Source organism: Ursus americanus, chromosome 8 (genome assembly GCF_024610735.1).
Source record: "Ursus americanus isolate L20-20 chromosome 8, mUrsAme1.1.p, whole genome shotgun sequence".
NCBI lineage: Eukaryota > Metazoa > Chordata > Mammalia > Carnivora > Ursidae > Ursus > Ursus americanus.
This window is the reverse complement of record NC_142134.1, coordinates 17,215,763-17,225,716: the sequence shown is the minus strand read 5'-3', so window position 1 is coordinate 17,225,716 and position 9,954 is coordinate 17,215,763. Positions and strand designations below refer to the sequence as shown.

The 9,954-nt window shown below is 36.1% G+C and overlaps 1 non-coding gene across 1 annotated transcript; it reads right to left on the bottom strand.

Moving 5' to 3' along the window:
- Window positions 1-244: 244 nt before the first annotated feature.
- On the bottom strand, window positions 245-350 carry LOC123789787 (U6 spliceosomal RNA). Its single transcript, XR_006778908.2, has one exon. It is a non-coding gene; the product is annotated as a U6 spliceosomal RNA (small nuclear RNA).
- Between the last annotated feature and the right edge of the window lie 9,604 nt (window positions 351-9,954).

Here is a 9,954-nt window from a genome sequence, read left to right as displayed (position 1 = left end):
TATTTATAGTCAGTTTAGAACTTCCATAGTTATGAACAGAGCTATGTTCCAGAGTAAACTGCATTCTGCTCACCATCAGCAAATAGTTTTAGTAGTGGTCTATAGTCATATTAGTTTTGGCTGTATCTTACTGTTTCCTGTAAGGTATTAGTCATTAATTGGTGGCCCTTGACGGCAAACTGTTTTATTTTGTCAACTCAGTGGTTTTTATTTGTTTTTTTTTTTTTTTTTGCTTTTTTTTGTTTCTAATGTGAAATGCTTCACGGATTTGCATGTCATCCTTGCGCAGGGACCATGCTAACTTCTCTGTATCGTTCCAATTTTAGTATATGTGCTGCCTAAGTGAACACTAACTCAGTGTTTTTATTTTTGTCTTTATCCAATTTGTGCCCTTTTAGGTGAACGTGCACCTAAAGGTTTTGCTATAAAACTCCAGCAATCTCTTTTATATATAGCCTATTCATTTTAAATGCCTGTACCTGGCTGGCATTTAATGGCATTCAAGTTTGTCATATTGGCTGTGTAAGTGCTTGTAAGAAGAGGGATAAGTGGTAAAGATCGAAAGTGGCAAAAAAAAAAAAATAAAAGGTAACCGTTCCATGTAAATACAGTATATAGAATGAATCATTTCACAGGAGAAGCAATCAGAAGAGCAAGAAGTGATCATCTATTCTTTGTGAAAAGACCTACCATGCCAGTGATAGCAGGAAGAGTGACTGCCGGAATTGAAAACTTGGAGAGTGAGAGAGAGCACAGGTGGGTGAAGGGCAGACGGAGAAGCAGACGCCCTGCTGAACAACGGGACTTGATCCTGGGACTCTGGGATCATGACCTGAGCCGAAGGCAGCCGCTTAACTGACTGAGCCACCCAGGTACCCCAAAAACTTTTGATTGTGAAGCTGGAGGCTCAGCATCAGAGTTGAATGTTTTTTAGCTTCATGTACATTCAGAAGACGGCTCGGAGTTTGTTGGAAGAACTGAAGGCCAAGCACGGGGAAAGCGAGGTTGATGGGATTATGGCTGCAAGCTTCGCCTCGCTTTGTAAGTTCCAGGCCTGTTGCAATCTGCACAACATCAAAGTGAGGAGAGAGGCTGCAAGCGCCGATAATGCAATTTCTTAGAAGAAGGAAAGTTCTTCACCCAATACAGATGAAATTGTTCCACTCGGCGGAAAAGATGACAACAGGATGTATATAGTGAGGTGGTGAAGAGTGTGCAGGATTTTAAAACTTTGAAGGATCAGTGCAAACTTCCTGTGGGAGAATGCATCCCGGGATTGCAGATTTAAGGTTCCTTTATTTTAAACAGTTTTTCAGATTGGACTATTTCATAGTTTGCAGCGTTTATGTATAGGGGGATAGAGGAATAGATTTGTCCCTTGTCATAGCCCTAGCGATCTCAGATACGAAAGCAAAAATGACAATCCATGACTTAAAAATGCTGCAGATATGATTTTGCCATGGGTAAAAAATTTTTAGTTTTTAAAATTGTGGTTAAAAATTCAGCACATAAAATTTATTATTTTAACTGTATATTGTTTAAGTGTACAATTCCATGGCATTAAGTATATTCACATTGTTGTGCAATAATTTTCACCATCCATTTCCAGAACTTTTTCATCTTCCCCAACCGAAGCTATATCCATTTCACACTAACTCTCCCTTCCTCCCCAGTCTCTACCCACCCCGCCCCCCGCCTCTCCCACCCTCTACAATCACCATTCTAATTCCAGTCTCTATTAATCTGACTATGCTAGGTACCTCATAAAAATATAATCATATAATATTTGTTCTTTTATGACTGGGTTATTTCACTTAGCATAATGTCTTCTAGGTTCATCCATGCTGTAGTCTGTGTCAGAATTTTCTTCCTTTTTAAGGCTGAATGTACCACATTTTATGTATGCATTCATCTAGCGATGGACGCTTGGGTTGCTTTCACCTTTTGGCTATTGTGAATAATTCTGCTATGAATATGGGTGTACAGATATTTATTTGAACCTGCTTTCAGTTCTTTTGGGTATATATCTGGAAGTGAATTGCTAGATTATGTGATAATTCTATTTTTATTTTTTTGAGGAATGATCATGTCATTTTCCACAGTGGCTGCACCATTTTACATTCTCATCAGCAATGCTCAAGCTTCCAATTCCTGCACATCCTTGCCAACACTTGTTATTTTCTGTTTTTTTGTTTGTTTGTTTTATAATAGCTATCCTAATGGGTGTGAAGTCCTATCTCATTTTGCTTTTGATTTGCACAACTGTTGAAGTGCTGTTGAACACTTTTTCATGTGCTTATTGCCTATTTGTATATCTTCTTTGGAGAAATGTCTATTTATTTAAATCCTTTGCCTGTTTTTGAGTTGGGCTGTTTGTTTTTTGCTTTTGAGTTGTAGGAATTCTTCATATATTCTGGATTTTAATCCCTTATCAAATACCTGATTTGCATATATTTTCTTAATTCTGTGAGATGTCTTCTCACTCTATTAATAGGATCCTTTGATGCACAAAAGTTTATAATTTTGATGAAATCCATTTATTTAATTTTTCTTTTATTGCCTTTGCTTTTGTGTCACCTCCAGTAAATCACTGTCAGGTCAATGCCATGAAGCTTTCCCCTTTGTTTTGTTCTCAAAGTTTTAGAATCTCATTTTGTACTTTTAGTTCTTTAATTAATTTTGAGCCAATTTTTGTATATGGTATAAGGTCAGTGTTCCTTTTTTTTTTTTTTTTTATGTGTGGATTAGTTTTTCCAACATCATTTACTGAGTAATTTTTAGTTTTTAAAGGAAAATTCTGATTTTTATCATTCCCTTTAGTTATAATTAATGTTTGCTTACATTTGGCACTTTTTTCTTTAAGTTTGATGTAAAAGAGCACATCCACTGCAGGAATGTCCAGATAGACACACACACACACAGATACACACACAGAAACACACACACATCAATAAACAGAAACCACAAGAGTTGTGTTTGCATGAGATTCCATTAGGCTACTAATGACATACAGACACCATTGAATGAAAGACTTTTTTTATTTTATTATTTGATTTTATTTTTTTAGTGAAATATTTTAAATTTTAATGTAATTTTATTTGTTTAAACATTTTTAAATTTAAATTCATTTAATTAACATATAATGTATTATTGGTTTCAGGGGTACATGTCTGTGATTCATCAGTCTTCTATAATACCCAGTGCTCATTACATCACATGCCCTCCTTAATGTCCATCACGCAGTTACCCCATCCCTCCACCCGCCTCCCCTCCAGCTACCTCAGTTTGTTTCCTGAGATTTAGAGTCTCTTATGATTTGTCTCCCTCTCTGGTTTCCTCTTGTTTTGTTTTTTCCTCTCTTCCGCCTTGTTTCTTAAATTCCACATACACATTTATAATATTTTAAAGAAAAGCAAAGGTAAGTTCCCTACCTTCTGGTTTAATCTCTACTGTATATTTTTTGATTATAAGAGAAAATAATTATTTAAAGAATCATAGTGTTCTTCACATTTTAAAGCACAATGGTGATGGGCCATGTATAATGTAATAGCATAAAACTACCAACTCTGATGCACACATTTTATGATTGAGTATATTATTTATTTGAAAAAAACTTGTGATAATTATATCTTTGACAGTTTTTCTTTAATAATTTCACATATACTTTTGATTAAAGTTATTATCATGAGAATGTAATTGAGTTATGGATATTTTTCTATAAATATAGAAATATTAGGTTTTCTATAAATATTTTACAAAGGTAAACTTCTCCCACTGAGGAAACTCAGACGAAACCTAAATAGATTTACTGCTATTTTGGTTTTTTAATGAAAACTGAAACTTTTTTTTTTTTTTAATTCCGGCATGATTATCTACTTATTTATTTATTTTTTCAAATTTTTATTTAAATTCTAGTGAGTAAACATACAGTGCAATATGGGTTTCAGGAGTAGATTTCAGTGATTCATCAATCACGTATAACACCCAGTGCTCATCATAACAAGTACCCTCCTTAATACCTCTCATCCATGTAGCCCATCCCCCACCCACTTCCTTCTATCAACCCTTAGTTTGTTCTCTATTTTAAGAGTCTCTGATGGTTTGTTTCCCTCTCTTTTTTTCTCCCTTTCCCTATGTTCATCTGTTTTGTTTCTTAAATTCCACATGTGAGTGAAATCATATGGTATTTGTCTTTCTCTGACTGACTTACTTCACTTAGCATAATACCCTCTAGTTCCATCCATGTTATTGCAACTGGTGAGATTTCATTCTTTTTGATGGCCGAGTAATATTCCATTGCATAAATATACCCACCTCTTCTTTATCCATTCATCAGTCAGTGGACATTTGGGTTCTTTCCATAGTTTGACTATTGTTGATAATACTGCTATAAACGTTGGGGTCCATGTGCACCTTCAAATCAGTATTTTTGCATTCTTTTGGAAAATACCTAGTAGTGCAATTGCTGGGTCATAGGGTAATTCTATTTTTAAATTTTAGAGGAACCTGTATGCTATTGTCCAGATAGGCTGCACCAGTTTGCATTCCCACCGACAGTGTAAGAAGGTTCCCCTTTCTCTGCATCCTCACCGACATCTGTTGTTTTCTGTGTTAATTTTAGCCATTCTGACAGGTGTGAGGTGATGTCTCATTGTACTTTTGATTTGTATTTCTCTGATGGTGAGTGATGTTGAGCATCTTTTCATGTGTATGTTAGTAATATGGATGTCTTCTTTGGAGAAATGTCTGTTCATGTCTTCTGCCCATTTCTTGACTGAATTATTTGTTTTTTGGGTGTTGAGTTTGATAAGTTTTTTATAAATTTTGGATACTAACCCTTTATCAGATATATCATTTGCAAATATCTTCTCCCATTTCATAGGATGGCTTTTAGTTTTGTTGATTGTTTCCTTTGCTGTATGGAAGCTTTTTATCTTGATGAAGTCCCAATAATCATTTTTGCTTTTGTTTCTCTTGCCTCCAGTGATGTGTCTAGGAAGATGTTATTATGGCCGAGGTCAAAGAGGTTGCTACCTTTGTTCTCCTCTAGGATTTTTAAAAGATTTTTATTTATTTATTTGTCAGAGAGAGAGAGAGAAAGAGAACACAATCTGGGGGAGCAGCAGAGGGAGAGGGAGAAGCAGGCTCCGCACTGTGCAAGGAGCCCAATGTGGGACTCGATCCCAGGACTCTGGGATCATGACCTGAGCCAGAGGCAGATGCTTAACTGATTGAGCCACCCAGGTGTCCCCTCCTCTAGGATTTTGATGGATTCCTGTCTCACATTTAGGTCTTTCACCCATTTTGAATTTATTTTTGTGTATGGTGTAAAAAAGTGGTCCAGTTTCATTCTTCTGTATGTTGCTGTCCAATTTTCCTAACATCATTTGTTGAAGAGACTTTTTTCCATTGGATATTCTTTCCTGCTTTGTCAAAGATTAGTTGACCATATAATTGTGGGTCCATTTCTAGGTTTTCAGTTCTGTTATGGAAGCTGAAATTTCTAGACCTAATCATTCTTTTTTTCCCCCCCAACTTTATTTTCTAGGAATTTGTTTTATAATTAAATATGTTTAAAACAGTTAAGTAATTTAATAGAAAAAAATCAGCCATATAATAGGTTTCTCTTCTGACTTTATGGAATTATAAGCAACTTATTCCTATTTCAAGAGAAGTGGATTATGAATTGTGAATGTAAAGGGCCAGAAAAACTTATAAATGAAGATGCAATATGTACTGACATTGATTTGGTTCAAATTTTGGAAAAAAAAGAACAAGGTTATCCAATTTCATAGTTTGAATTTTAGGTTTTGTGTCATTTTCTTCAATGTATATGACGTATAAAATGACTTGTGAATAATAAAGTACTAGGAAAATATTGATAAAGAAGAGATTTAAACTGTTTAAATGTAATATTTAGCACAAATGTTTGGGTTGAAAATCAAACCAAACTAACTTCAGGATTTAAGAAAAAACATGAAGGAAAAGTATTTTTTTTTTTAAATTTATTCGACAGAGATAGAGACAGCCAGCGAGAGAGGGAACACAAGCAGGGGGAGTGGGAGAGGAAGAAGCAGGCTCATAGCAGAGGAGCCTGACGTGGGGCTCGATCCCATAACGCCGGGATCACGCCCTGAGCCTAAGGCAGACGCTTAACCGCTGTGCCACCCAGGCGCCCCAGGAAAAGTATTTTGAAGCTGCTTCACTGACGTCTGCCACGGCAGTCATTGTGTCGTGTTCTATTTCAGCAGATACTTTCTGTGTTACTTCATTTAATATTATATTGTTGATTATTTCTAGCTCTCCAATTTTTAAATTGGACCTAGGAATATATTCCTTTAATATTTCTTTAATAGGAATAGCACTTCATATTAGCCAAATTTCAGTCCTGTTTCTTTGTTATCTTTCAGTACACTACAACATGTCTGTTTAATGTTTGGTTATTTCTGTATAAGCCTTCTACAAAGGCTTGTTGAATTATAACAGTTTATAAGCAGGGTTTTAAGCTCATAAATAAATGCAGAAGTGCAATTCCTCACTAAATTTTAAGCCATTACTAGACTGTGCCTTACACACACAATTAATTTTTTGAACATCTATATGCCAGACATTGTGTTAAGTCTTTGTGATATAATGGTGAGAAATTTGGAACTTAAGGGGTACAGACAAGAAAGCAGGCAATTAAAATATATTATAATATGTTATTAGAGTTCATTAAAAGAGTTTTTGAGGCTGTCTCATAAATGTCTTAATGTTCGACCAAAGTCCTATCCATATTGATTCATATATCAAATGACAAAGAATATATTTTTGACTCTAAAAAGTTCAGGTAAAAGTAGTCAGGGAACCGTTTTTTCATTTTTTAATGTGATTCCATGTTTGCCCTTGATTAAGTGAGTTCTGCTAGAGAGCTGTGTTTGGCCATTTGTAAAGAGGTCAATATAAGGTCGTTTGTTTTGTAATGTGGTAGAAGGTTTTGGTAAGTCTTCAGGACACTGGTTTTAGCTAGTTTTAAGTTTCCCTTTTGTACCTCTCAGGAGTATAAGGAAAAAATAGGATGGAGCGATGAGACTTCCTTATGCCTCCCAGTAATTACATAGCCAATCTGGGGTCACATTTATAGAAAGAATTGAAGAATGCAAGAGTAGGTCAAAGATCAGCTTGGTTTGTTTTCTTTAGAATATGTAAAGGTTTTGCTAAGTTAATTCTAGGACTCCTTCACGTAAACAGCTGAAGCTGGATAACCTAACAGCAAAAATAGCATTTCCCAAAGAAATTTGGAATCCTGGAATGTAATCCAATACTTGAAATAGAAAAAGTGTTTGAATTTAAAAATTCAGAGCAATGAAAGAATGAATCAGTGCTTTTAGATCTTAAAACTGAGGCTCTGCTCAAGATAGAAAGCTAGATTATAAATTTAGAGATTATGAGTCTGAATCAGAGATTATGAAGTTTCTGGTTCTACTGCAGGAAAACTGTGTGATCTTGTTTTACTCAGCTGAGTCATTCATGAAATAAAGACAGCAATACCCACTGTGGCTGTCAAACAATGACAATAAAAAGTACAATCAATTCTTGATCATTAAGATATTACTCACTTTGAGGAATGTTCTTATTCTGTTTCATTTGCATTTAATCTACACTACCCATCTTTTGACTATTTGCCATTTGTTATTGATTATATGAGGGTGGTCATTAGGGAAGAGAAATAGAGGAGATTTTTTCCCCTCTTTTCTTTTTGTCTGTTTTTGTTTAGGTTTTCTTTTTTTTAAAGATTTTATTTATTCATTTGAGAGAGAGAGAGAGACAGCCAGTGAGAGAGGGAACACAAGCAGGAGGAGTGGGAGAGGAAGAAGCAGGCTCCCAGCAGAGGAGCCTGATGTGGGGCTCGGTCCCAGAACACCAGGATCACGCCCTGAGCCGAAGGCAGACGCTTAACGACTGAGCCACCCAGGCGCCCCATTTTGTTTAGGTTTTCAAAAAGCGTTGATGAAATTAAGATTTGAGGTTGTAAATTGGATGCAGCAGTGTGGGGCTGCTACTTGGAGCCGTATAATGGGCAATGTCGGGGGAACTTCCCCAAGTTAGTTGTAGAACCCAGGGAGATGCCTTCTGCATCTTCTACAGAGGAAGCCTTTCTTACTGATTTATTGGTTGGAAATTCATGCATTCAGCTTCTCTTATGCTAGTGATTATTCTTTACAACATGTACATTTAACAAGTGAGAAAGCGGATCAAGAGCTCTACCCTTCTCCCAATGTAAGGAAGTTAAATGCTTTAAATCTGACCTTCCGTCTTTCAACTTCAGTGCTATCGTTGTTGCAGATTTTCGTTTTTCCTGTCTTCTGATCCCCTATAATCAGTGATTATTATTCTATTTTAGCAATTAATATTTATTTAAATTTCCATCATATGTAACCTTTTTTTAAAAGATTTTATTTATTTATTTGAGAGAGAGCGAGAGTGAGAGACAGAGCACACAGAGGGAGAGGGAGAAGCAGGATCCATGTGAGCAGGGAACCTGACTCGGGGCTTGATCCCAGGACCCTGAGATCATGACCTGAGCTGAAGGCAGACGCTTAACCGACTGAGCCAAGCAGGTGCCCATATTTAACAGTTTCTTTGTTTACTCTTGGTTCTTGCATTCCAAGCCTTTCTTCTTGGTGCAATTTTCTTTTTTTTTTTTAAGATTTATTTTTTGTTTGAGAGAGAGTGCACGAGTGGGGGGGGGCAGAGGGAGAGAGAGAGTGTCTCTCTCTCTTTTTTAAAGATTTTATTTATTTCAGAGGGAGAGAGAGAGAGCTCACAGAGGGAGAGGGCAGAGAGAAGCAGACTCCCCACTGAGTGGAGAGACTGATGCAGGGCTCCATCCCAGGACCCTGAGATCATGACCTGAGCTGAAGGCACACTCTTAGCCAACTGAGCTACCTAGGCACCCCCTTGGTTCAATTTTCTTATTATTGCATTATATACTTAGTTATTTCAGCAAAGTGGCAAATATTTCAGACTTATTGTGCAGGTAAGTATTTTAATTGCACTCTTACCTGTCAATGATAGGTTAGCTGAATATAGGTTAATAGTTATTTTTCCTCAGCACTTTGAAATTGTCTTCTGGCAAGTATTATAACTTATGATTTGCTGTCAATATAGTTGTTGATTTCTATTTTCTCTAGATATTTTGTAAGACATACTCTTTATATTTGATGTTCTACATTTCACTAGATGTAGGTCTGTGTTTCTCTTACTTGGGGTTTGTGCTCCTTCAGTCTGAGATTGGTTCTTGTTTTTCTTCAATTCAGAAAAAAAATTCAGCTATTTCTTTAAATATAATTTTTGCCATTATTTATATTCTCTCTATTGAGATTCCTATTATACATATGTTAGAACTACTCATTCTGGTCTCTCATTCTTCTCATCTGCTTGTCCTTCTGTTTTGTATTCTGGGTAGCAATGTTAAATCTATTCCAATTTACTAATTTTTTTCCAGCTGTATCTGGTCAACTCTTCAACCTATCCCTTGAAGTTTTTATTTCAATGAGTCTAAATTTTTACTTTAGCATGAAAATTTTTCCAGATTTATTTTTTTTCTTTTTTACTGTCTGTTTTTGCCTCGTGGCTTCTATTCCTATCTTTTACAGATTGCTACATCCAGTTTTGGGGTGCACATTCCTTTATTGCTTTAGATTACCCTTAAAAGGGCTTTATTTTCTTGTGTGGTTTGGAATCCTGTGAGCTAGTCTTCATGAGCTGTTTTTCATGGAAATCAAGAGTTTTCTACATGATGGTGGTATGCCATCATTGTTCCAGTTTTGCATCTACAGGGGGTCCAACTTCCTTGTAGACAAATTCACCCTGATGTGTCGCAAATACTTAAAAGCCAATTTCTCCAAAAAGATCCCATCATCTCCTCCATCCCAAACTAGCTTCTCCTCTCACGTAGTCCCTTTCTCCATG